Genomic DNA, 27,979 nt, shown 5'->3' with positions numbered 1-27,979 from the left:
GGAGAGTCTGGGCAGGTTGCCTCTCTGTAGACAGAGAGTTCTTCCAACTGTTGTCTCTAACCTTCTCACCCCCAATTCACTTCTACAGAGAAATAGATTGCACAACTAGAACACTGGCCTGGGCCTTGAGTCCCACTTCTTATCGGACAGCCAGTTATCGTCTACTTCTTAGGAATGTCTTTCTAGGCCCTTGCTTGCAACATTTCGAAACCAAAAAGCAATGGAGTTTCTGTGATGCCTATTCCTGGGACCTAGACATTGCAATTCAAGGCTGAATTTTGCCTTGATTATCACTGTCACCTCGCTCTTCTCTTTATAATCTACTAGCTTCAGGGGACTTTTAAATCTTAAAATATAGCTTAAGCCTTTTTTCAGAGCATTTAACTTTTTCCGATCTTTAAAATATTTTTGTCCTTTCTTTGTCCTTGATGATCTAAACTTGTACAGCTAGAAATCCTCCTAGGATTCCACTGCTTTAGTGGGTGTTTTCTGAAGTCATGTAATCTTTCCATGTATCTCTATAATTTGGGGGACTGATGCCCAGTAATGACTACAACTATTATAGTAGAGACTCCAGCAACTGTGCCCAAAAAAAGATCTCTGTCTTAGTAGCTAAATTTCCTCAGATACGGCCATCACTTGGCAAATCCAACCTTTCTTGAGGCCTCCTCTTAGTATCATCATCCCTAGGGATCACTGTCATTCTCACCCTTCTTCTTTTGCCAAAATAAGATGCTATTTCTCTAGAATTATTTATTGAACTAGTTAAATATCTCTTTGCACAGTGAATGGAAACCACATTGAGTTAGGCATCTAAGACTGAACAACAAGAAAGAAAAAATTAAGGTGTTTCCCTTAAAAGCAGGTCAAATGAAAAAGTTGTCTTTTACCTGAAGGTTTACTAAGCTTCCACTGTGTACCATAAAGTCTCTGCTTGACACATAAAACATTTGGAGTAATCATAATGGAGCTTCATTTATTCTCATGAGATTATGGCCCAAAGAAAGCAGGAATAGCTCTGCTGCTATTTACACTCAACAAAATTCCACTGCCATATGCTGCCTTCCTTTATCCCATCCCATCTGTTTATGACTCAAATTATGCCTTCCTTTAGGCATTCAATAAAAACTGTGTGTGTATTATGATCCAGAAACTGTATGTTAGTCTCTGGTACTTACTCTAACCATGTAAACTGGCCATTCCTCCAATGGGAAGAACCTATTAGAATCTTAGAAATCTGAACCCCTTAAAAAAATCCTTTTAAAAGGATTAAGGGAGGGGTACCCGGGTGGCTCAGTCAGTTTGGCTCAGGTCAAAGGTTCATGAGTTTGATCCCCACATGGGACATTGTACTGACAGTGTAAAGCCTGCTTGGGATTCTCTCTCTTCCTCTCTCTCTTCCCCTCCCCCACTTGTGCTCTCTCTAGCTCTAAAAATAAATAAAATTAAAAAATTTTTTTTGAAGGATTAAGGGAAAAAAGGATTAAGAAAAAAAGATGACAAAATAAGCTTTTGATTAATAAAGATATTAAAATTTTTTTAATGTTTATTTTTATTTTTGAGAGAGAAAGAGAGAGAGAGTGAACAGGGGAGGTACAGAGAGAGGGAGACACAGAATCTGAAGCAGGGTTCAGGCTCTGAGCTGTCAGCACAGAGCCTGATGCAGAGCTCAAACTCAGGAACTGCGAGATCATGGCCTGAGCCGAAGTCGGACACTTAACTAGCTAAGCCACCCAGGCGGCCCAATAAAGAGAATTTTAAAAATGTTTCATGGTTACTTTCCATTTACTATAGAATTTTAAATGCCTTAATATTTGCCTAGCATTTTTACAGGTTTCAAAGGACTTTCATAAGTACTCTGTAATTAAAGGTCTACTTACAGAGTTTGGGTAGTTTGAAAAGGTCTTCCTCACTATGAACTCCTTGAATAGAGACTGTTTTATTTATTAATATTTATGTCTCTAGAATCTGGCTCAGGGATAGGTATGGAATTGGGAATCAGTAAGTAATTTTTGAATGAATATCTTTACATTACATGTATGTACATTATTTCTCCTGCTGGCTTGTAATTGGAGCCTGTTCCTACTATTTCCTTTTCATGTTCCCAGCACTGCTCTCATTAGACAAGGCACTTGGCTGAATCTCATCCCAGAGAAAGTTAGGATTTAAAGCATGAACTGGGACAATGCCATGTTATTTTACCACATCATTACTCCTTGAAGCCATAACCAAGGAGGTTTCCTGTCATCCTTTATAAAATGACAGCTTAGTGAAGACACAAAGTTGCTAGGTGGGGCAAATTGGAGAATTAAGTTTCATGTTGGGGGTGGCAGTTTCATAATGAAAATGATGGTTTCAGAAATATTAAGACATATTTAAACAGAGACACTAAGATGGCATCTGAAGCAAGTACTTCATCAACATGCCTTCTTCAACTCTGCCTTTTCATAGAGGACTTGGGAATTATTTTCTCTTATATATGCCAAATGCATGGCTGCTGGTTAAAAACACTAATAATCTGATGAGCATAACGTAAGATACAATAGGGATAACTGTCTGGCATTTTGGTTTCTGGAAGAAAGCAGGACAAGATTGTAAGTTAACCACATTAGAAGCAAGGGACAGATACAAATTGTGAGAGTGTGTTAAGGTCTTAGTTCTGACCTCGTGGTAAGACTATTTCTTGCTATTTCTATCTTTCCCCATCAGAGACTTTAATAGCCTGATTTTCAAAGGCCCTATCTATGAAAATAAAACATTAATAGTAGATAACCCAAGACTTAGAGATTGAAAATGTATCTTGTCAATAGGATAAACACTGGCAGAAAAAAAATGTTAAGAGATAATTTTAGATTCTTGCAACTTAGATATTTTCCTGTTGATCTTGGAAGTCATCTAATCTCTCTAACCTAAGTTTTCTAACTTTGATAGAAATATTTTAAAATTGGCCCATTTATGTTTTGTTATAGTGTTGCTTCAGGAAAAGTTAATACAGATAAAATACTTATAAAAATTAAGAGACCTATACAAATGTATATTATTTTAATTAAATAGTTTGTTTTCCTTTTTTTTTTTTTTTTTTTGTGAAAGCTCAGTTCTGAGTAGAGAAAGTGGCCAATAAGGGAAAGACTGAAAAAGTCAATTCTGGAAAAGTCAACTCCAAATCTAACAGAAGCCTGAGTTAGTCATCAGTTAGGCAGCAAGTCTAAAATAAATTAACCACATAGCCTCAGTTTCCTATTCCCTTTTCTCTTTGATTTTGATTGGCATCTGTGTGGATGAAGCAAACTTATGTGTCTTCTTTGGTAAAAATATTGTGAAAATATGTGCTCTTTTACCCTACTAACGTGAGAAGCAGAAGGAGGAAGTGAAGATGAGCTGGAAGAGTGAGTTGCATCAGTGAATGTAAGCTGAGCTACTCAGAATCTTAGCAGAGCCCTGTAATTCCTGAAATCTTCCTTGTTGCTTTACACACACACACACACACACACACACACACACACACACAATTTTATATATAATGTGTATATATATATTTTTAAATTTTTTAATGTTCATTTATTTTTGAGACAGAGGGAGACAGAGTGTGAGTGGGGGAGGGGCAGAGAGAGAAGGAGACACAGAATCTGAAACAGGCTCCAGGCTCTGAGCTGTCAGCACAGAGCCTGATGCGGGGCTGGAACCCACAAACCACAAGATCATGACCTGAGCCGAAGTCGGACGCTTAACCGACTGAGCCACCCAGGTGCCCCTATAATGTGTATATATATGTTGAACTTCTATGTGCCCCAAACAATGAGATTATGTTGTTGTATGAGAAATACATACTTCATACTTTCAGAATGCTTACCTTCTAGTGTAAGAAATAAAATAGTGAAGTCAGAAAAAATTAAAACAAATCCAAATAATTATAAATGCTATAGAATAACCATAAAAGAATTAAATAGGGAGCAATAGGCAGGGGGGGGGGGAATGGAAGATGGGGTTGTACAATTTAGAGACAATATCTTTCTGGAGAATTTGATGTTTGAACTAAAATCTGAATATCCAGAGGTCCCAGCCAGGAAAAAACATTTTGGAATAAGAACTAAAAAATCAGCTGAAGTAACCTAGATGAAAAAAAATCTGCAGAAAAATTAGGTTGGGAGAGTAGGAAAGAGCCAGGTCATACACATAGATGTTTACTCTATGAACTTGGGTTTTATTCCAGGGGTAGTAGGAATCTCCCAGAGGGTTTTGAGAGACTAATTTGTGGGTCAATGTCTTTCTGGACAATTTTTAGCCATTATACCTAAAGGGTTTCTGCTGCCCCATATCTCTTTTTCCTATCCTTCTTTGACACCATTTGGTAGTGTCTCAGATATCTAGAACATTCTATTTAGTGGTGGGTTTTTTTTTTTTCATTCTTTTTTCTCTTTGTGGTTCAGTTTGGATCATTCTGTTGATCTGTCTTCAAATTCATTGATTCCTTCTTTTGTGTCCAGTCTTGTAGTTAAACACATTGAATGAATTCTTTATTTCTGATATAGCAGTTTACAGATCTATAATTTCTACTTAATCTTTTCATAAAGTTTTTATTTCTATGCTGAAGTTCCCCATTTGGCAAAAAGTACTTTTCTAAAAAATGTTTGCTGAATGAATGAATTGGTTTTGATGCTCTGTCAATAAGAAAAGTATTTTTAAAATATATAAAAAATCATATTTAGAACATTTAGTTTTTTACAAAATTATGTCTCTTCCACTAAGATTCAGTAACTCCTGCCATAACCAGGAGATAACCATCCTCATTTGCATACTTTGCAAATTTAACCTTACTTGGGGGACTAATGTTACAATTCACTTTCATATTATTGGTATTTTTATCCTTAGTTTCCTCTGGAAGCTGACAGGATTACACCCACCAGCCTATGAATGCTAAAGCACTTTGCTCGATAGTGCATAACTACAGCAACCATAATAAATGTCTCCCTTTTGCAAATGCTTTGAATAAAGCCAGAATATCATTGGGTTCAGATTTTCTGTGGAATAAAGAAAAGTCATTCTATCAAGTTACAAAATGTGCTCCTTGGAATAGATTGCACATGACTTAAATTCTTTCTGTCTAGAGAACAGCTTTGGCAAGTCTCTCCATGTGCACAGGTAAAAGGGAGATATGCTTTCCACCTGGAGAAGAAAACCCTCGAAGTCTATCCTGCAAAGAACAGACACCAGAGTTGTAGGAAACCCAGAATTTAACAGTTACAACTTTTTTTAAAAAGTGGAAGTAAAAAAGTATCCAATAATTCATTGTTTCTGGACCAGACAAAATAATAAGGCAAGGCTATGGAATAGTATAATAAGAAAAACAGGAATGTACATTTTCCACAAAGCACTGGACTCTTACATAAGCTTGAAGGCACTGATGCCTCTGGCAGGGGGTTATACATAGAGTTGAAATGGTTATGTTTTATTAGTGCTTATTATTATTGTGGCCAAACACAATGCTACCTGCTGCCCTGAGTGCATTTCAAGTGTAGGCAAAAATCCAGAAGATTTTCTAAAAGAGATGCATACTGACCTATATTACAAATCTACAACAGCATTTGTATATGCACATGTGCACGTACACACACATGCACATAGACGCACAGACTCAAAGTGGCATTTTAATCTCTCAGTAGAAACTTTGACTCTTTCATATTCATCTGTACATTCTAGACATTATACAGAGAGACAGACATCTGAATTTGGCCGGTGGGAGGGTTGCCCAGTGATTAATTAGATCAGTGCACAGGCTGGGACATGCTGACCTTTTCTGTCCCTGCTAAGCCAAGGCCTCTGTTTCTGAGTGTTTCCCTCTCTGTGAACTGTAACAACAGTGATTTTTTCAAAGTGTTTCACAGACTTTACTTCTTATTGCTCCAAGGAGAGGCCATTATTAGTCTGTCCACTTTACTGATGGAATGAACTGACCTGTTTAGGGACTGGTGGGAATTAGCATACAAACTGGAATTACAACTTTGGTGCCTTTAGACCTTGCCCTCCACACTGGCCACTTAGGACAAGTCTGTTGCAGCTCTTTTCTCCCCCTGCCCTGTCTCTGTAGAGGGAACCCACACTAAGAATACATTCCTATTGGTTTTGCTCTGTTTATGGTACTTTTGATGTTGTGAAGTGTGGATGTGTTCTGTATGAGGCTGACAAAGGTTTACTACTGATTGAAAGTAAAGAACTGGTCTGTCAGGTTCTATACATCCTAGGACTTGAAAGCCAGACAGATAGGTAATGCTGGATGTTAGCAAATGGGATGTGGAGATTTAAAAAATCCTTGTGTATAGTTGATGAGAGATAATGTTCTCCTAACATCTCACTGACCACAACTTAGTCTCATGGCCCCCTAACTGCAAGGGGGTATTTGAAGTCATCTTTATTTCAGATAACCATATGTTCAGCTATAATAAGGGCACTTTTACCATAGAAGCAAGGAATAAACCATACGAGAAGAGAGCCAGAAAGTGTCGTCTCCCATATTAGAATGTTTTTTTCAAATTACTAATAAGAAGCAAACCACCAGGAAGGAGAGGGAGTGTTAAATCATCAAACATATACCCTTTCTGCAGTACTTAAAATTAAACTGAGCATTTGAGATCTTTCCCTGGTTATTTTTACTGTGTCTTTTTATTTTACTTATTTGTATTGGACCTCAGATACTGAGGGCTGGCTGAATCATGACATATTATCCTCATTACTCACGCCATGTCCTGCTCTTGCTTCATTTCTTGTTGCTTTCTGAGTAGTCCTTAATAACTGCCCCCTTCCCCATTCCCACATTGAGCTATACCCTGAATGGGTTTGATACCTATCTTTGGAATTGTGTGTTTCCTTATAAACTGTCCAGTATTTTTTGCATGTCTGTGTTTTCACTCTACTTAAATTATATTGTGCTTAGAAAAACTCAGTTCTTTTCCTTATTTTTTGCACCCATCATGTTTTTAAGATTTCTTTGTATATCTAATTTTTTGCTTCTAACTACATATTGTATTCCAAAATTCACCACCCTTCGATAATCAACTGCCTTGGTTATGGACTCTTAATTTGCTACTCAATTCTCCACTGGCCCAGCAACTGCAATGATACACATGTGTATCTATACTCTTAAGGACCTGCGTGAGAATTTCTCAAGAATGGTGTTACTGAAAAACATACGATGGAGCACCTGGGTGGCTCAGTTGTTCAAGCGTCTGCCTTTGTTTCAGGTCATGATCTCACAGTTCATGAGTTAAAGCCCCGCACTGGGTTCTGTGCTGACAGTGTAGAGACTGCTTGGGATTTTTCTCTCTCTCCCTCTCTCTCTGACCCTCCCCTGCCTGTGCTATCTCTCTCTCAAAAATAAATAAACATTTGAAAAAACAAAAAGTAAGATACATACACATTAGTTGACTAGGCACTGACACATTTTTCTCCGGAATGTCTTAACTGGGCTGTATTCCCAACAGCAATACACAAAAGTTTGTGTCATCGTGTATTTTCCCCTACACTCCACATTATCAAATTTCTAACTTATGATTTTATAGGAATAAAGTAGTATATCATGGCTGCTTTAATGCATTTTAAGTTCATTTTAATGCATTTCCCCAATTATTATTCATTTTATCATGTCTTTACATATGTACTAGCCATTTGGATTTCTTCTTACATGACCTTCCTTTTTTACCTTGCCCATTTTTTGCAATGATTTTTTTTTGTCTTTTTCTTACTGATTTGCAAGAATCTTTGTATACTATCCATATAAACCCATTGTCAATTAAGTCATTGTAAATATTTAGTTGATGATGATAATCCTTCTTCCAATTTGCCATCCTCTCTGACCATTATGGTCAAAGGCTTTGGTCTTTTTAGAATCCCCTTCTTCATTTTGAGCCACAAAAATATTCTTTTATGGTTTATTCTACTAGCTGTATGGTTTTACCTTCATATTTAGATCTTTGATCCAGCTAAAGTCTTCTTTTATATAGGTATAAAGTATTGATCCTGTTGTTTTGTTTTGTTTTTTATGTAGTGACCCAGATTTCCTCACATCATAACTAAACTATTGATCTGGATTAGCACCATTTTCTTAGGTCAAGTTCCCTGATACAGGGTCTGAAATCTCTCTCTCTCTCTCTGAGATCTCCATTCCATTCTAAGTCTGTTGTCTTAGAATCTAGAAACCAGTTCCATATTTTTAAGAGTAGATAGAGTGTACACACACACACACACACACACACACACACACACACACACACCTGACTGCATAGGTACAGTGAAGCATTGTCCTAAAGGTGGATTTGACTGGATTAACCTGGAAAATGTGGGATTTGATAAGTGACTCTGTGTGCCACATAAATGACAAGAAAATAGGAAAACAAAGTAAACCAGGATTCCAGCATCTACCTTTGACCTCAAGGATGACTGAATTTAGAATGGGTTAAGAAAAATATACTGTAAAAAACTATAAGCTCTAATATTAAAGATCTGATATCAGTCAAAATTTCAAGTATTCCCATGCAAATGGATTAAGTATAGTTCATGGTCAAGTTTGTGATGTTTCTCTCTTAAGAGGAGAAGTAAATTTGGGTAGGATCTTTAACCTTATGAAAACATTTTAAGATAATTTCCTTTAAAATTGCTTTGTGGCAGGATGGTTCAACTTTTCCTGTAACTTCTAAAAACTTCTATTAATTAAAAATAATAATACAGTCTTGTGGCTCTTAAAGTCTCCTCCTTCGATATCTGCCTTGAGAAGGAGCCAACTTGGATTTATATCTGCAGAAAAAAAGCCTGAGAGGAATATTGATATGATGGAGTCTGGGCTGACACTCTTGGTTGTTTACCAGACAAGCATTCCCCCTCTGTCCACTGGGCTCAGGAAGTGGAACCAAGGAGGTCAGAGAAAAGCAACTGCTCCCCTGGGTCAGAACGACTGAGAATGTGGAAGCCCCTGAAGGTGATTCCATTCCCCTATATTGTGACTGATGTAAAGGAACCATGTGATCTACTTTGGGGCATTCAGGTATAGAGGAAGTGTACTGATGTTTCTGGGGAAGACTTCCTCCCTAATTACAGAAAAAGATTAGGAGGGACCCTGACCAAATGCAGCTGCTGAGAAGGTAGTGCTTGGAGCCGTGGCAGCCATATTGTGACCATAAGAGAAGAAGACAACTCTGACCAAATGAGGAATGAGCCTCGGAAAAATGGAAAGGTCTGGCTCCTTGATATCCTCATAAGGCTCCAGAATAGGCCCCATTTCTGGGCTTCTTGTTGGGTAGAGAGAAAAATAAACCCCTCTATTTTAAGCAACTTTTATGTAAGCTTTCAAGAGAAAACAAACTAGTAAAGAATCAACACCAGTCTGTTTGCTTATCCAGATTCCCAGCAAATACAGTATCTGTTCTAAAGTGAACAAAGGCTAGTTATACCAATGTGGTTAGAGTCACTTACATTCATTTTACTAGTCATCTACTATGTGCCAGGCTTTGTACTATGTACTGGGAACTTGAACATGAAAAACAAATAGTCTCTTATCTAAAAAAGTCCTGTGTAGTAAAATTTAAAGGAAAGGCCTGAAACTTCCAGGGAATATTGAATTTTCTTGTTGAAATAGGATTGTTCTGACCAAACTGCTGAGTTTAGTGCTAGGGTTGGGAAAGATGTATCAGAAGCTAGAAATAATAAAAATCACATATAACAATATCCCATAAGGAAGAGTTGCCTTAAGAATAGGCTGACTGGCAGGCACCTAAATGGCATAACTTCAGAAGCTCTAAAAAAGTTCTTTTACCCCAGAAAAATCCCATCCCCCCCAACCCCCAACACCTAAATCCAATATCTTGAGATTCATTCCTTTGGCTTATGGATTTGTCCTTTGCTAAACTCTGAGTATCCCTGAAAGGCAATATATTATTTTTTTTGCATCACTTAAGAGGAAAATTAGAGCCATCATGAAAGTTCTGAGGACCTGAAGAAAGGTGGGTAGAAGTGGAAGGAGAAGAAATAGGGACCCATAAGGAATCTGGAGGATACTGAGGTGATTCAGATTTTAGCTCAGGGTCAGTAATCCTTAAAAGGGCATGTGATCTGTAATTTTTCTGACTATTCCTTTTTTTGGCTTGGCTTTTCTTTGGTTTATGCTAAATTAAGACTTCATCCCAAAAGGTATAGAAGTTTTCGGATAAAGATCCAATTGGTCACTCTAGTGTAGAAATCAAGTAGAAGAGGGTTAGGAGAGAGAGAGAGAGAGAGAGAGAGAGAGACTATTCTGCTATTCACAGCTCTTCCAAATACCCCCCAGTGAAACAATGGGGTGAAGCCCCTGGTATTCCAGCCTCTAACCTGGAAATGCATAATTATGCAAAAATGTAAACAAAAAATGCCCCAACTGAGAAGGAGGCCAGAGAGTGGTTTCATTGAGCTTGAAGGTTCAGAGTAGACATTTCCAAATGTCTCAAGACTACGCTTGCAGAGCATTACAAGATTGCCCCCCCTAGGTACACTTCCTCCCCCTACCTACACTTTCTCCCCTTGTCAGCAACCCTTATGTCCTTACATTTCCCTGTTGCCCAAAGAATTTCTTTTTTTTTTTCTTTTTTTTTTTTTCAACGTTATTTTTTTTTATTTATTTTTGGGACAGAGAGAGACAGAGCATGAACGGGGGAGGGGCAGAGAGAGAGGGAGACACAGAATCGGAAACAGGCTCCAGGCTCCGAGCCATCAGCCCAGAGCCTGACGCGGGACTCGAACTCACAGACCACGAGATCGTGACCTGGCTGAAGTCGGACGCTTAACCGACTGCGCCCCCCAGGCGCCCCCCAAAGAATTTCTGTCCAGTGTCTGTACTTTGACTTCCTCCTAGAAAGTCCGATCGGTCTACAACGGGCTTCAGCCCTGAAGGCCTCATTCTGACCTAACCATTGTAGTGAAACTGAAGCATACATAAAGAAGAAAAATTCTGACATGTATGGATGAGAAGAGCACTGACTTGTCTAAGCAAAAGTGAAGTTTTCCCTTATCTGAATAAGACATTTTCCTTCTTCTTCGGATCAAGATGCTCTGGCTCCTGATTATTCATTTCCTTCTCTAAACATTCCTTAGGCCCCTCCTGTGAGCTAGGCAGCAAGGTAGGCGGGGAGGGCCCAGTGATTAAGTCCTACAGGCAGTCTCCCTTCTTGAATAGCTTCCACTCTATTGAGAAGCCCCTGAAAAAGTGTAACAAGTGTTAGAAAGAAGGATTCTTAGAATGTACACCAGAGAAACCATACAGAGTGAGTGATACACAGTTCTCCCAAAGGAGGAGGAGGTGCACCATGAAGCAAAGAGGGGAAAAGACATCAGATGAATACAACAGCAGCCAGTAGCTGTTTACTGTAATGAGGCATTCAGACCATACACATGGACAGACTTACCTAAGAGGGCATCCAATCGGGGAAATGAGCTGGGAAGTGGGCTGGAACCAAGGCAGGGCTTGGCTGGCCCAGAGGAAAAGGGCCTCTGGAAGGAAGGCAGAGAGAGGAACAAGCACATTGCAGTGATGGACAGTGAAGGGTTCTGCTGGAAAGAACCCCAGGGCCAACACTAGGAAGCAGTGGGAAATAAAGTAGCTTGAGCAAGTGCAACCTATAAAAATGTTTCTAATTCAATTACCTGTAAAAATTGTATCTTTCTTCTAACCACAATATCTCACTTATTGGACACAGAGGTATTAGCTTTTTACTTACAATGACTAACGGTATCTATTGATGATTTCATTCCTTCCCACATGCAATGTGTACCTCTTCATCATGCAAATAGGTACATAATCTCACACATACGCTTCCTCATCTGGACAGCAGAGGGAGGGGAGATGGAGGGTCCTAGGAATAAAGAACCAATCCCTCACCCCTTGCATGGAGCCCTGCGGCCACTCCCTCCAGTCTGCTCTCCGGCTTTAATTAGTGAAACCCTATCTTTTGGAGATATGCCTCTTAAAGGAACACAAAAAACACTACCGAAAGCCTCTAAAGGCTATTAATGCATTCTTCAAAAGCTGAAAGCACATAAAATCTGCAAATTTTATAAACAAACACTGAGAAAAACATGATGAGAACCAGAACTCTAAGCAACTCTACTCAAACCCAGTGCTAGGCTGCCTTTCTAAAAATTCCCAGACTCGCCAGTGGAAATGTTTGAGAAGTCCAAGTGCATTTTCCTGCCCTACACTTAGAGGTCCGTTGTGTTCATGAGCTGAAATGCCTGGGGGTTACCAAGCAAGAGGGGGAAACTGGGTCTTTAAAAAAAAATTAACCTCTCCCTACGCTTCAGTCACAAAGAGAATTTTGTAATTAAATTGCATAGAGATGTAACTTCACCACCTGCTGTGCTAGGTCTGCAGATACTTGGTTTTGTTCCAGGACTTCTTCATGGCCCAGGGATTTTCCAGGTCTCTTGCTGTGTGGGGTTTAAAGTGAGTAGTACTCTCCAATGAGTTGGAAGTGGCTTGGGGCAGTGCAAGGGGGTGGGGACAGTGGAGGATATGAAGACCTGACAGGGAAGACAGGAAAATGCCCTTTTCCTGAAAGATTTCTCCCAGATCCAGGACACCCTCTATCCCTAGACATTGAAGGATAAGGCACCCAGCACAAGACTACAGCTAGTCTAGGAGCTGGTTCTTCCAGTGACTAGTTTAGCAAGTCACTTCACCAATCTGGGTCTTACTTCCTTATTTGCAAAATTCCTCTTCTGACCAAACAATGCAGTTCTTACACGCTCTGATACAATGACCTGGAGGCAAATCCTAGAGCTACTGGGGCGAAGGAGCAGTCAATATCCACCGCGAGTGTGTTCACAGGACTCAGAATAAGTGGTATTTCTGATGGAAAGGCACTCTAAGGCAGCAGGAGTCGATAAGGTATGAAGGATTTGTAAAGTGTTACCAGATGGTGGAGGCTTAAGAGGACACAGTACTCTCCTCCCTTAGAATGCCCACCAGATGCCCTTTTATGCTAAGGCCCACCTGTGCACATCCAGGGCCCAAAGTAGCCACCCCTGATGAAGCGATCATCAAAGGTGCCTTCTGGAGCACTGGGGCTCCTTCAGTATCCTGAAAACGTGCCTCTGTTTTCTATCAGCCTGAAGAGCTTGACTTAATAAGTATTTTCTTTTTGAAGGTCCACAAACATCTACCTCCCTCTCCCTAAGCCTGACATTATTACAATAAGACTTCCTTTTCCTAATTATCCCCCCTTGTCCTCTCTGAAAACCAAGGAAACACTGAAAACCCAAGTCTGAAAGGGCACTTGTCATCTTGCTGTCACTTTAAGACTTCAACCCACTTAGCTTAGACTAGAATAGGGCAATCATTTTCAACAGTCAACAGGCTGAGTGAAAAATGACACTGCTCCCCCCACTCCATTGCAAAGGAGCAGTGCAGGTAGATGAATTAAGTCATAAATCTTGGCAACCTCTCCCACCTCACTCATTATTTCCTTATTTAACCCTTTAAACCTGCTTACCTGATCAAATAAGGCCTTAAGTCCCAGTCATCAATGTCTGGGGTAGAGAAGGTATTTGCTCTTACCCTTGGGACTGTGTGTTTGTTCCTTGAGTGTGAAACCTACTGAAGGATCTCTAGTTAGTCACATGACCCAACATACATTCATTCAAAGGTATATAAATGCACAGGTTTGGGAGTGGCAGAACAAATAGTTTCCCTTTGGTCATTTCTCAAAATCACAGGAGCAAATTTTTTTTTTTAATTAGTTAATTAATTTTTTTTTTTTAATTTGGATCTAAGTTAGCATATTGTGCAACAATGATTTCAGGGGTAGATTCTTTGATGCCCTTACCCATTTAATCCATCCCCTCTCCCACAACCCCTCCAGTAACCCTCTGTTTGTTCTCTGTACTTAAGAGTCTCTTATGTTTCATCCCCCTCCCTGTTTTTATATTCTTTTTGCTTCCCTTCCCTTGTGTTCATCTGTTTTGTGTCTTAAAGTCCTCATATGAGTGAAGTCATATGATAATTGTCTTTGACTAATTTCACTTAGCATAGTACCTTCCATTCAATCCACGTAGTTGCAAATGGCAAGATTTCATTGATTGCTGAGTAATACTCCATTGTATATATGTACCACATCTTCTTTATCTATTCATCCATAGATGGACATTTGGGGTGTTTCCATACTTTGGCTATTGTTGATAGTGCTACTAAAAACATTGGGGTGCGTGTGTCCCTTCAAAACAGCACACATATATCCTTTGGATAAATACCTAGTAGTGCAATTGCTGGGTCGTGGGATAGTTCTATTTTTAACTTTTTGAGGAGTCTCATACTGTTTTCCAGAGTGGCTGCACCAGCTTGCATTCCCACCAACATTGCAAAAGAGATCCTCTTTCTCTGCATCCTCGCCAACATCTGGTGTTTTCTGAGTTGTTCATGTGAGCCATTCTGACAGGTGTGAGGTGGTATCTCATGGTGGTTTTGATTTGTATTTCCCTGATGGTGAGTGATGTTGAGCTTTTTTTCAAGTTTTTATTTTCTATGTGCCTATAATGATTGGTCTTATAAAGAGACAAATCAGTGGCAGCCTGCATGATAGTACTGGGTGGATGCTTTCCAATGGGAAAAAGGCCAGTGCTTTTAAAAATATCTCCCATTGTCTCCGACATTGCTCAGTTAGGTGAATCCCCTCCTTTTAAACCTTTGTTTCTATTACACACAGCTACACTTAGGGCAGCAATGAACAAACTTTTTGCACAAGGGCCAATTCAAGAAAAATAAGATGCTTAGGAGTCAATTATTTTAAAAACTACAACAGAAACAGAAGTTTTTTTTAATCAGGAAATTCAATCTGTGCAAGTGTATTTAAGCATTTTAAAGTTTCACCTTATAGCTAAAAGCCCAAGAACCATATGATAAGTTTGCACTGTAGAATCTGACTTCAATATTGCACTTTTGAATAAATTGTATTGCTGAGTAAGACAGTTTTGGAGCTGGCCAATTTTGCCTTTCCATAGCAAGCTCATAAGCTATTTGGCTCCTCTCCTTGTGCTTCTAAATATTTTCGTCTTCAGTTGTTAAATTCATATGGCTATATTAGCAGTGCCTTCACTTCCCAAGAAGTTCTTCTTGTGCCCATTTATTTTGAAATACATAATTTTAACTAGTCGCCTTTCTTTGCTTGTTGGCAGGCATAGCAGGTACTTAAAAGTTATTCAAAATGCAATCCTCTCCACTTGTATCAATGAAAATATCTTTTTTTTTTTTTTATTTCTCAGATTAAGTCAGTTGGTCATTTGGTATTCACCAACTACCTGCCTTCTGTGGACAAGTGAGAGAGATGGTATGTACATCTTCATTTTTATTAGATCCAGCCAAATTTCTCTCCATAATGGTGGTTCCAACATATGCCCCTACATGCATAAGTGTTCCTGTTTCCTCACATCCTTGCCAACTTTTGTTGTTATTTGCAACTTCCTCATTACTTGTGAACTGGAGCATCTTTTCATACATTTATCAACCATTTATATTGCCTCTTATGTGAACCATTAATATCTTTTTCAACTGGATTGACTATCATTTTCTTATTAAGTTATGGGATTCCTTTTTATATAGGGTGCAAGTATCTTCCTCAGACTATTTGTTTCTTCTTTATGATATCCTTTTTCCCAAAGAAGTTTTTCATTTTAATAAAGCTCAAATTTATCCAACTTTCCTCTATGGTTTCTGATTTATGTGTCCTGTACAAGAAAACTTCTCCTATTCCAATGTCATAATATTCTATGTTTTCTTCCAAAAGTTTTAAAGTTTGCTTTTCACACTTAAATCCTAATATATCTGGAATTTATCTTGTATACAGAGTGAGGCAGGGATCTAGTTTTATCTTCTCCATCATGCTCACTCTTTCTCATTTTAAGTGTCATTTCTTTTATTATAGCTGGGTTTTTTTTCTTTGTATGTCCTTAATCACAAAATGATTCATGTTAATAAGTTGTTAATTAAATTATTAAGTTATTTTAGTTCCTAGGTTCTAATCCTGTTGCATATTTTGTGCCTAATTCTATCTCTTGGAGGACTGTTGCCTGACAATTTGTAATTTTAGAGTGTGAGCTCATCTTCAGCAGGACTTTGCAGGCATACTTTGTTTTATTGGGCTTCATTTTAGTACCTTTTACAGGTAATTGTGTGTTGTTGTTTTGTTTTTGTTTTTTTGTTTTTTTATAAATGGAAGGCTTATGGCTATCTTGCATTGAAAAAGTCTATTGGCACCATTTTTTTCAAGAGCATTTGCTTACTTTGTGTATCTGTATCACATTTGGGTAATTCTTACATTTCAAACTTTTTCATTAGTATTACATTTGCTATGGTGTCTGTGATCACTGACCTTTGATGTTACTATTCTAATTGTGTAGTGCCACAAACTATGACCATATAAGTTGGCAAACTTAATAAATAAATGTTAAGTATGTTCTAACTGTTCCACTTACCAGCCATTCCCGCATCTCTCTCCCTCTTCTCAGAAACTCCCTATTTCCTGTAACACAACAATACTGAAATTAGGCCAATTAACAGCCCTACAATGGCCTCTAAGTCTTCAAGTCACATGAAGAGTTATATGTCTCTCACTTTCAGTCAAAAGCTAGAAATGATTATGCTTAGTGAGGAAGGCATGATGAAAGCCAAGAGAGGCTGAAAGCTAGGCCTCTTGCTCCAGTTAACCAAAGTGTGAATGCTAAGAGTTCACGAAGAAAATTAAACGCACTATTCCAGTAGATACATGAATGAGAAGAAAGCAACACAGCCCTATTGCTGACATGAATAAAGTTGTAGTGGTCTGGATAGAAAATCAAACCAGCCACAACATTCCCTTAAACCAAAGCCTAACCCAGAGCAAGGCCCCAACTCTTCACAATTCTATGAAGGTTAAGAGAGATGAGCAAGCTACAGAAGAAAAAGTTGAACCTAGTAGAGGTTGGTTCATGAGGTTTAAATAAAGAAGCCATCTCCACAACATAAACATGCAAGGCAAAGCAGCAAGCGCTCATGTAGAAGCTGCAGCAAGTTCTCTGGAAGATCTAAGATAAATCATGAAAGTGGCTACACTGAACAACATATTTCCAATGTAGATGAAACAGCCTTCTATTAGAAGAAGATACCATCTAGAGCTTTCATGCCTACAGAAGAGAGGACAATGCCTGGCTTCAAGGCTTGAAAGCACAGGCTGACTCTTTTTTCTTAAGGGATAATGCAGCTGGTGACTTTAAGTTAAAACCAATGCTCATCTATTATTCTGAAAATCTTAATGCCCTTAAGAATTATGCTAAGACTACTCTGTCTATGCTCTATAAGTGGAACAACAAAGCCTGGATGATAACATATCTCTTTACAACATGGTCGACTGAATATTTTAAGCCCACTGTGGAGACCTGCTGCTCAGAAAAAAAAGATCCCCCCCTTTTCTTTTTAATATATGAAGTTTATTGTCAAATTGGTTTCCATACAACACCCAGTGCTCATCCCAAAAGGTGCCCTCCTCAATACCCATCACCCACCCTCTCCTCCCTCCCACCCCCCATCAACCCTCAGTTTGTTCTCAGTTTTTAAGAGTCTCTTATGCTTTGGCTCTCTCCCACTCTAACCTCCTTTTTTTTTTTTCCTTCCCCTCACCCATGGGTTTCTGTTAAGTTCCTCAGGATCCACATAAGAGTGAAAACATATGGTATCTGTCTTTCTCTGTATGGCTTATTTCACTTAGCATAACACTCTCCAGTTCCATCCATGTTGCTACAAAGGGCCATATTTCATTCTTTCTCATTGCCACGTAGTACTCCATTGTGTATATAAACCAGAATTTCTTTATCCATTCATCAGTTGACGGACATTTAGGCAAAAGATCCCTTTCAAAATATTATTGCTCAACGCACCTGGTTACCTGAGAGCCCTGATGGAGATGCACAATCAGACGAATATTGTTTCCATGCCTGCTCACATAACAATTATTCTGTAACTCTCAGATCAAGGGATAATTTCTACTTTCAAGTCTTCTTATTAAAGAAATACATTTCATAGGCTATAGCTGCCATAAATAGTGATTCTTCTGATGGATCTGGGCAGTGTAAATTAAACACCTCTGGAAAGGATTCACCATTCCAGATGCCATTAAGGAACATTTTTGATTTGTGGGAAGAGGTTGATTCCAGCCATCATGGATGACACTGAGGGGTTCAGAACTTCAGTGGAAGAAGTAATTGCAGACGTGCTAAGAAATACCAAGAGAACTAGAATTGGAAGCAGAACCTCAAGATGTGACCCAATTGCTGCAATCTCATGATAAAACTTGAATGGAAAAGTTGTTTCCTATGGATAAATGCAAGAAAGTGGTTTCCTAAGCTGGAATCTTCTCGTGGTGAAGATGCCTTGAAGATTGTTGAAATAACAACAAAGGATTTAGAATATTACATCAACTCAGTTGATGGAGCAGTGGCAGCATTTTAGAGGACTGACTCCAATTTTGCAATAAGTTCTCCTGTGGGTAAAATGCTAACAAACAGCATCACATGCTACAGAGAAATCATTTGTGAAAACAAGAATCCATTGATGCAGCAAACTTCACTGTTGTCTTATTTTAAGAAATTGCCACAGACACCCCCAACTTCAGCAGCCATCTCCCTGATCAGTCCTCCCATCAGCAAAGACCTTCCACCAGCAAAAAGATTGTGACTCTCTAAAAGCTCAGGTGATGATTAGCATTTTTTAGCAATAAAGCAATTTTTAAACTATTTTTTAATGTTTATTTTTTATCTTGGCAGGGGAGGGGCAGAGAGACAGAGAGAGAGAATCCTAAGTAGGCTCCACACTGTCAGTGCAGAGCTCAACGTGGGGTTCGGTCCCATGAACCATGAGATCATAGAATATGAGCTGAAATCAAGAGTCAGATGCTTAACTGACTGAGTCACCCAGGCATCCTGGCAATAAAGCATTTTTAAATTAAGATATGTACATTTTTTAGAGTGCCTGGGTGGCTCAGTCATTTAAGCATCCAACTGGCTCAGGACATGATCTTGTGGATTGTGGGTTCGAGCCCCACATCAGGCTCTGTTCTTATAGCTCAGAGCCTAGCACCTACTCTGGATTCTGTGTCTCCTTTTCTCTCTTCCCTCCCTTGGTCACCCTCTGTCTCTCTCCCTCAAAAATAAACATAAATTTTTAAAAAAAATATATGTACATTCTTTTAGTTTATTTAGAGAGAAAGAGACCATGCAAGCGAGAGAGGGGCAGAGATATAGAGAGACTGAGAGAGAGAGAGAGAGAGAGAGAGAGAGAGAGAGAGAGAGAACCCTGAGCAGGCTCTACACTGTCAGTGCAGAGCCTGATGTGGGGCTCAAACCCACAAACCATGAGATCATTACCTGAGCTGAGACCAAAAGTCAGACGCTTAACTGACTGAGCCACCCAGGCACCCCCAGATATGTACGTTGTTTTTTAAAGACATAATGCTATTGCACACTTAATTAAAAATAGTCTAGTGTAAATATAACATATATATGCACTGGGAAACAAAAAAATTCATTTGACTCACTTTATTATGATATTCGCTTTATTGTGGTGGTTTGGAACAAAACCCACAATATCTCCAAAGTATGCCTGTACTTCTCTAAGGTAACCCTGGTGTACCACAGACCCAAGACCAATCTTTAACATAATTTCTCATCAAGAGTTTCTAAGACCATACAGATATAAATATAGTTAACCTCAAACTCATGAAGTGGAAGCTTGTGAATACAAATTATCAGGGAAACTTTTGTTTCTACATATAGCTCTTAGAGACACAGACAGCTTCCCTGTGCTGATCAGTGGGGTTGTTTTTTTCCTGGTTCATTTTTCACAGAGGTGGAGCCATTTAGAGTTCAAACTACACACAACTGAGGATATTTACAGGAAAAACACAACCACTTGGTAAAGAGAAGAGTCCATAATTAAAGTTACTTAAGGGCAACCTTACTTTATGTGCAATGAGCTAAACTAAACAAAGATTTTCTGTCTTATAAATTAAGAACTAGTAATTGTATTGTCAAGTGCTGCATCCCATGGCTTGCTGCTAAATTCAGAGAGCCCTTGTCAGTTGGCTTTAAAAAGATACCCAAATCCACTTTACTGGGTGAAGGTTACTTTATGGTGGAAGGGAAACTTTTCCCCTTCTTTTGCCATCCTCCAACCTTTCTGCCATCCTCCAAGAACTTCCCATACATCTGCCTTACCATGATGAAAATGCTGCAGGGAATACTTAGCTAGAGGTTCCTTAGGAGAAACCTGGGTGAGAGCATGTGCCCTTGTTTAGGTATGAGAGTATATACAAGTAGGGACCCATGCAACAATCTCTTCTAAAGGTGCACTCCCTGTTCTTTTAGGAGCATATTAATAATTACTTTTACTCTCTCCTGCCTCCTAATCACAGGCATTTCCAGTGTTGTCACAACAGTTCCTGCGTGCATCTGTTTTCAACCATTGGCATGGGTTCCAGGGAGTGTTTGTGAGAGAGGAACAGAACAAAAGATTGACAGCCATGTGTTGACATTTTGGGACTGTTTGGAAATGAGAATAATCCAGGTTTGATGTTGTAATTCCTCCTTTTATGGGCAAAAGTAATGTCTCAGCATGAATGAGCATAACTAAACGTACTGGGACACACCCCAGGCACATACACTCCCTGGACACTCACTGTGCTTTTTGTTGTTGCTGTTGTATCACAAAAAGCAGCAGACAACTTTTGCTTCCCCACTCCCAAATCTCTTAACCCATTTTATTGAAATGAATAAAACATCAGTCTTAAAGGGAAAAAAATTCCCTGATTTATGTGTATCTTTCTTTCCTATGATCCTAGTTACCATTCATCACAATGAATTAATTTTTAATTACATAATAGATTCTCATTGATAAAATTAAAATACAGATAAAGAAAAACTTCTCTGTGCCTACTCACCCAATCCCACATTGTTCCCCAATTGTGTATCCTTATCACCCATCCACTCTGTATCCTTTTAGAATTTTTCCAACCATATACATTCACATGTATGTTCAAATATAAGAAAGGATACATTTTGTTTGGTAAGAGTTTCTGTTTGTTTAAATTGTGCCATACTCTGTATAGTGTACTCCAATTAGTTTTTATTACTTAAGTTGAATGTATTTTTCTTATCAGTACCCATTTATTGATTTCATTCTTTTTAATGGAAGCATAATCTTCTGCAGAATTGATATATAGTAGTTTATTTGATTATTTCTAAAAGATGGAAATGTGGATTATTTTAAAAATTTTCACTATTACAAAGAATGCTGTGATGAATGCCCTTGAACAATGTTATGATGAATTTCTGGGTAACTGTGCTAATGTTTTGTCTAGCATAGGTTCTGAGAAGTGAAAATTGGGGGCATAAGGGTAACAGTTACTTCTTTAAAGCAGCAATAAAATCTATCTATCTATTTAGCTTGGACTGCCATAACAAAATACTATACTGAGTGGTTTAAAAGCAGATATTTATTTCTCACAGTTCTGGAGGCTGGAAAGTCTAAAATTAAGGTGCTGATAGATTCAATTCCTATTGAGAGCCCTCTTCCTGGCTTGCAGATTTTCATCTTCTGACCGTGTCCTTACATAATGGAAAGAGATTGAGTTCCGGACTCTCTTCCTCTTCTTACAAGGATACTAATTCCACCAGGGAGGCCCCACTCCCATGACTCATCTAACGTAATTACCTCTCAAAGGCTTCACCTCCAAATACCATAACTTTGTGGGGTTGAGCTTCAAAATATGAGTGGGGGGGGGTGGGGCACAAATATTCTATTATCCATCTACCTATATCTATCTATCTATCTATCTATCTATCTATCTATCTAAATAGGTAACAAAGGCTTATAGTTTAAAAAATTCAAAGTCATGATAAAGCGTAATCATAAACTGAAAAGCAGGCATTAAAAAATGTGGATTTTAATTCAATCATATCAATAATAACATTGTATGTGAACGATTTAAACACACCAATTAAACAACAGATTGTTTGGGTTAAAAGAACAAAGGAAGGTTCAACTATATGTTACCTATATGAAACCCACTTTAAATTTAAAGAGATAAATTAAAAGTGAAGGGAGAGAAACACTAATAAAAAGAAAGCCAAAGTACCTATATTAATATCAAAGCAGACTTAAGAACAAAGAATTATTAGCAGTGATGAATGGACATTCCATTTTGATAAAGAGGTTGGTTCATAAAAAAGATTTAACAATCCTAAATGTATATGCATTTAACAAGACAACTTCAAACTACATGAAGCAAAAATTAATAAAACTAAAAGGAGAAAAAGGCACATCCACAATTATAGTTAAAGTCTTAAGCATTTTTCTCTCAGTAACCAATAGAGTAAATAGAGAGAGAATTGGTAAGGATGTAGATGACCTAAACAACACTATCAACCAACTTGACCTAATTGACATTTATAGGACACTTGGCCCAACAAGAGCAGTATCTAAAAAATTTTAAAAGATTTAAATCATCCAAGATGTTCTCTGTCCATAATAGTATTAAAGAAGAAATCAATAACAGAAAAATATCTTTAAGATCCCCAAATATTTGACAATTGAACAATATGTACTAAATAACCCATGAGTGAAAGAGGAAGTCATAAGGACAAATGTAAAGTATCTGGAATTTAAAGAAAATGAAAACACAATATATCAAAATTTATAAAGGTAGCTAAGGCAGGCCTTAGGGGGAAATGTATAGCATTAAATGTATAGCATTATATTAGAAAGGTTACTGGGAAAATAAAAATTGAAAGGAAGACTGAAGACACAGAGTCACAACATGCAAAAACAAAGGAGAAAGCAGTAACTAGGCCCTCAGCCAATGTCACACCTCCCACTAATCCTGTGAGAATGCCACTACATCAACTATAGGCCACTGACCATGCCAGGCTGCCTGAAAGTCTCTACTGGCTTTGGAAATTGGCTCTCATCACCCCAGCTGCTTCCATCAATAATGAAAATGTTTCTTGTTCTTTATTTCTACTTTTTAGGATCATCAACTCCATCTTCACAGTCCAAAGCTTATGGATCGGACTGGCTGAACCATATGCCCCTATCTTAACTGGGAGAATGAATGACTTAAGTGGTCAGTTTCTATGATAAAAAAAAAAAAAAAAAAAAAAAAACAACTGGTTATTTGTCCCATAAAAAATTAGATCCAGAAATTATTAGGAAAATGAGTTAAATTTTCCCTGATAGGATATATCTGGTTAAAAAGACCCAGACTTGAGAACCAAGGGTATGTTGTAAGGAGAATTTCTAGAGACCTCTCGGGGTTTTTCAAGAGGCTGAAACTGAATCTTCTATCCCAACCATCATCCTAACTCCACTCTTCCCACTCTATACACAAAAATGGAGGAGGAAAGAGAATGAGAGATCAGAGTTACCAAGAATGCAGTGTTCATGTTGGGAGGCTGTTTCTGGACACCACCCAACAACTCCATACTCTTCCCTTCATCCTCACTCATGCAGGATTTCTACCAACCCTTCTCTCTCACAAATGAGGGAAGTACAGGGCACCTGGGTGGCTCAGTCGGTTGAGTGTCCGACTTCAGTTCAGGTCATGATCTCGCAGTCTGTGAGTTTGAGCCCTGCATCAGGCTCTGTGCTGACAGCTCGGAGCTTGGAGCATGGAGCCTGCTTCGGATTCTGTGTCTCTCCCTCTCTCTCTCCAACCCTCCCCCACTCATGCTCTGTCTCTCTCTCTGTCAAAAATAAATAAACATTAAAAAAAATTTCTTTAAATAAATTTTTTAAAAAATGAGGGAAGTAGACACTTAAGCAACCATGGGTAGAGTCTGAGAGTATTTGTAAGAAAGGAAGGCTCATGTCTCACTCCCTGCCTGTGGGCCTTATGTGGTAGACAATTGGTTATAAGAGGTAAAAAGGAAATGAATGGGGGAGTTCCGGAAGATGGCGGCGTAGGAGGACGCTGGGCTCACCGCGCGTCCTGCTGATCACTTAGATTCCACCTACACCTGCCTAAATAACCCAGAAAACCGCCAGAGGATTAGCAGAACGGAGTCTCCGGAGCCAAGCGCAGACGAGAGGCCCACGGAAGAGGGTAGGAAGGGCGGCGAGGCGGTGCGCGCTCCACGGACTGGCAGGAGGGAGCCGGGGCAGAGGGGCGGCTCGCCGGCCAAGCAGAGCCCCTGAGTCGGGCTGGCAAAAGCGGAGGGGCCGGACGGACTGTGTTCCGACAGCAAGCGCGACTTAGCGTCTGGGAGGTCATAAGTTAACAGCTCTGCTCAGAAAGCGGGAAGGCTGGAGGACAAAGGGAGGGAGAGCTGCTGAGCCCCTGGATGGCAGAGCTCAGCTTGGCGGGGAACAAAGGCGCTCACCAGCGCCATCTCCCCCGCCCATCCCCCAGCCAAAATCCCAAAGAGAACCAGTTCCTGCCAGGGAACTTGCTCGCTCCGCGCAAACACCCAACTCTGTGCTTCTGCGGAGCCAAACCTCTGGCAGTGGATCTGACTCCCTCCCGCTGCCACAGGGCCCCTCCTGAAGTGGATCACCTAAGGAGAAGCGAGCTAAGCCTGCCCCTCCCGCCCCCGTGCACCTTGCCTACCCACCCCAGCTAATATACCAGATCCCCAGCACCACAAGCCTGGCAGTGTGCAAGTAGACCAGACGGGCCACACCACCCCACAGTGAATCCCGCCCCTAGGAGAGGGGAAGAGAAGGCACACACCAGTCTGACTGTGGCCCCAGCGGTGGGCTGGGGGCAGACATCAGGGCGGACTGCGGCCCCGCCCACCAACTCCAGTTAAACACCACAGCACGGGGGAAGTGCCCTGCAGGTCCTCACCGCTCCAGGGACTATCCAAAATGACCAAACGGAAGAATTCCCCTCAGAAGAATCTCCAGGAAATAACAACAGCTAATGAACTGATCAAAAAGGATTTAAATAATATAACAGAAAGTGAATTTAGAATAATAGTCATAAAATTAATCGCTGGGCTTGAAAACAGTATACAGGACAGCAGAGAATCTCTTGCGACAGAGATCAAGGGACTAAGGAACAGTCACGAGGAGCTGAAAAACGCTTTAAACGAAATGCAAAACAAAATGGAAACCACGACGGCTCAGATTGAAGAGGCAGAGGAGAGAATAGGTGAACTAGAAGATAAAGTTATGGAGAAGGAGGAAGCCGAAAGAAAGAGAGATAAAAAAATCCAGGAGTATGAGGGGAAAATTAGAGAACTAAGTGATACACTAAAAAGAAATAATATACGAATAATTGGTATCCCAGAGGAGGAAGAGAGAGGGAAAGGTGCTGAAGGGGAACTTGAAGAAATTATAGCTGAGAACTTCCCTGAACTGGGGAAGGAAAAAGGCATTGAAATCCAAGAGGCACAGAGAACTCCCTTCAGACGTAACTTGAATCGATCTTCTGCACGACATATCATAGTGAAACTGGCAAAATACAAGGATAAAGAGAAAATTCTGAAAGCAGCAAGGGATAAACGTGCCCTCACATATAAAGGGAGACCTATAAGACTCGTGACTGATCTCTCCTTTGAAACTTGGCAGGCCAGAAAGGCTTGGCATGATATCTTCAGTGTGCTAAACAGAAAAAATATGCAGCCGAGAATCCTTTATCCAGCAAGTCTGTCATTTAGAATAGAAGGAGAGATAAAGGTCTTCCCAAACAAACAAAAACTGAAGGAATTTGTCACCACGAAACCAGCCCTACAAGAGATCCTAAGGGGGATCCTGTGAGACAAAGTACCAGAGACATCACTACAAGCATAAAACATACAGACATCACAATGACTCTAAACCCGTATCTTTCTATAATAACACTGAATGTAAATGGATTAAATGGGCCAACCAAAAGACATAGGGTATCAGAATGGATAAAAAAACAAGACCCATCTATTTGCTGTCTACAAGAGACTCATTTGAGATCTGAGGACACCTTTATTGAGAGTGAGGGGATGGAGAACTATTTATCATGCTACTGGAAGCCAAAAGAAAGCTGGAGTAGCCATACTTATATCAGACAAACTAGACTTTAAACTAAAGGCTGTAACAAGAGATGAAGAAGGGCATTATATAATAATTACAGGGTATATCCATCAGGAAGAGCTAACAATTATAAATGTCTATGTGCCAAATACTGGAGCCCCCAGATATATAAAACAGTTACTCATAAACATAAGCAACCTTATTGATAAGAATGTGGTCATTGCAGGGGACTTTAACACCCCACTTACAGAAATGGATAGATCATCTAGACACACAGTCAATAAAGAAACAAGGGCCCTGAATGATACATTGGATCAGATGGACTTGACAGATATATTTAGAACTCTGCATCCCAAAGCAACAGAATATACTTTCTTCTCGAGTGCACATGGAACATTCTCCAAGATAGATCATATACTGGGTCACAAAACAGCCCTTCATAAGTTTACAAGAATTGAAATTATACCATGCATACTTTCAGACCACAATGCTATGAAGCTTGAAATCAACCACAGGAAAAAGTCTGGAAAACCTCCAAAAGCATGGAGGTTAAAGAACACCCTACTAACGAATGAGTGGGTCAACCAGGCAATTAGAGAAGAAATTAAAAAATATATGGAAACAAACGAAAATGAAAATACAACAGTCCAAACGCTTTGGGACGCAGCGAAGGCAGTCCTGAGAGGAAAATACATTGCAATCCAGGCCTATCTCAAGAAACAAGAAAAATCCCAAATACAAAATCTAACAGCACACCTAAAGGAAATAGAAGCAGAACAGCAAAGGCAGCCTAAACCCAGCAGAAGAAGAGAAATCATAAAGATCAGAGCAGAAATAAACAATATAGAATCTAAAAAAACTGTAGAGCAGATCAACGAAACCAAGAGTTGGTTTTTTGAAAAAATAAACAAAATTGACAAACCTCTAGCCAGGCTTCTCAAAAAGAAAAGGGAGATGACCCAAATAGATAAAATCATGAATGAAAATGGAATGATTACAACCAATCCCTCAGAGATACAAACAATTATCAGGGAATACTATGAAAAATTATATGCCAACAAATTGGACAACCTTGAAGAAATGGACAAATTCCTAAACACCCACACTCTTCCAAAACTCAATCAGGAGGAAATAGAAAGCTTGAACAGACCCATAACCAGCAAAGAAATTGAATCGGTTATCAAAAATCTCCCAACAAATAAGAGTCCAGGACCAGATGGCTTCCCAGGGGAGTTCTACCAGATGTTTAAAGCAGAGATAATACCTATCCTTCTCAAGCTATTCCAAGAAATAGAAAGGGAAGGAAAACTTCCAGACTCATTCTATGAAGCCAGTATTACTTTGATTCCTAAACCAGAGACCCAGTAAAAAAAGAGAACTACAGGCCAATATCCCTGATGAATATGGATGCAAAAATTCTCAATAAGATACTAGCAAATCGAATTCAACAGCATATAAAAAGAATTATTCACCATGATCAAGTGGGATTCATTCCTGGGATGCAGGGCTGGTTCAACATTCGCAAATCGATCAACGTGATACATCACATTAACAAAAAAAAAGAGAAGAACCATATGATCCTGTCAATCGATGCAGAAAAGGCCTTTGACAAAATCCAGCACCCTTTCTTAATAAAAACCCTGGAGAAATTCGGGATAGAAGGAACATACTTAAAGATCATAAAAGCCATTTATGAAAAGCCCACAGCTAACATCATCCTCAATGGGGAAAAACTGAGAGCTTTTTCCCTGAGATCAGGAACACGACAGGGATGCCCACTCTCACCGCTGTTGTTTAATATAGTGCTGGAAGTTCTAGCATCAGCAATCAGACAACAAAAGGAAATCAAAGGCATCCAAATTGGCAAAGATGAAGTCAAGCTTTCGCTTTTTGCAGATGACATGATATTATACATGGAAAATCCGATAGACTCCACCA

General features: G+C 39.3%; 1 protein-coding gene across 2 annotated transcripts in view; it reads right to left on the bottom strand.

Annotated features, from left to right (window-relative positions):
* The window catches only part of ANKRD55 (ankyrin repeat domain 55), a 528,797-nt gene that overhangs the window by 230,295 nt on the left and 270,523 nt on the right, over positions 1-27,979 (bottom strand). For both annotated transcript variants that reach the window (XM_058732233.1, XM_058732216.1), the window contains exon 4: positions 16,480-16,526. The gene's annotated coding sequence lies outside the window, so the exon portion shown is untranslated. The remainder of the gene's footprint in view (positions 1-16,479; positions 16,527-27,979) is intronic.

This window comes from Neofelis nebulosa, chromosome 1 (assembly GCF_028018385.1).
Source record: "Neofelis nebulosa isolate mNeoNeb1 chromosome 1, mNeoNeb1.pri, whole genome shotgun sequence".
In the NCBI taxonomy this organism is placed as follows: domain Eukaryota; kingdom Metazoa; phylum Chordata; class Mammalia; order Carnivora; family Felidae; genus Neofelis; species Neofelis nebulosa.
The sequence above is the reverse complement of the archived record's forward strand: the minus strand, read 5'-3'. Positions and strand labels throughout refer to the sequence as shown.